Genomic DNA, 1,100 nt, shown 5'->3' with positions numbered 1-1,100 from the left:
TGTCTCTCTCATCGATGTTCTCTCTATCCCTCTTCCTTCCTCTCTGTAAAAAATCAATAAAATATATATATATATATTTTAAAAAAGAATACACTTCTAATCTATCTGCACATGGAGCAGTCTTCCCTTAGTCCTTGCCATTTCCAACTCACATACTTCTGATAGTCCCATTTGGGATCACTCAGTCACCCTGCCTCTGCTTCCTCCAAACTGCATTTACATTACATACACACGCACTTTAATCTGTCTTGGAGAAAGCCGAAGATGCAAAAATAGCATTGCAGTCTTTTCTTTTTAAGTATTTATTTGCATTATAAATGCCATATAACCATGTTGCTGAAAATGTGTGGAAGGGGGAATAAAAGGGAGAACCAATATGTCACCCCAGATCTTATTTTTCCTGTGCATATGCCTGTTTAGAGTTGTAATGTTTACATAGTTCTATTCATATTATTCAACAATTTCACATACTACAGTTTTCACCAAGTTGGTGAGAGCATTTTTTTATATTAGTTATCGTCTTTATAACCATAATTTAGTCATAGCAGGACACAGCTAACCCAAATGCCAACTTTGAGGGAAATAGAGAAAGACTCCTTTCTTCAAGCCAACACAGTCCCACACCAAGTTCTGTGTTGGGGGAGACTAGACTTCAGTCTTCACTGATCTCCTCTGGTCCTTGGTTGCGTGACCTTGTGCAGTGAACAACCTAAAGCACTGCCTGGTGGCTCTGGCCATGTGCACCTCTGCTCTCCGCATCTCCATCCGGAGCCTTGACTGTGCATCACAAGACGTCAGCTGTGGCCCCTCAGGGCTGTCCCTTCACCTGTCTTCTTACACCAAGTGCGTCTGCTTTAAGGGTGTGATAGCTGTAGTGATGCCAAGCACAGGCAGGGGAGATAATGTGGAGTCACAGGCTGGCCTCAGGAGCAAATGCCCCCGTTAAAATCCCTCTCTTCTACTGACTGTCGGACAGTGTATTTGGTCTTTGCCCTCAGTTTCTGTCACAGAGCCCCTAAAACACTTGGAATTTCCTGAGGGCTGGGGGTGTCTTTTATTATTCACAATAAGCCCATTTGACCACATAGCATTTATGCTAA

The sequence above is a fragment of the Myotis davidii genome, unplaced genomic scaffold (genome assembly GCF_000327345.1).
Source record: "Myotis davidii unplaced genomic scaffold, ASM32734v1 scaffold765, whole genome shotgun sequence".
Classification (NCBI taxonomy): domain Eukaryota; kingdom Metazoa; phylum Chordata; class Mammalia; order Chiroptera; family Vespertilionidae; genus Myotis; species Myotis davidii.
This window is presented reverse-complemented; position numbering follows the sequence as displayed.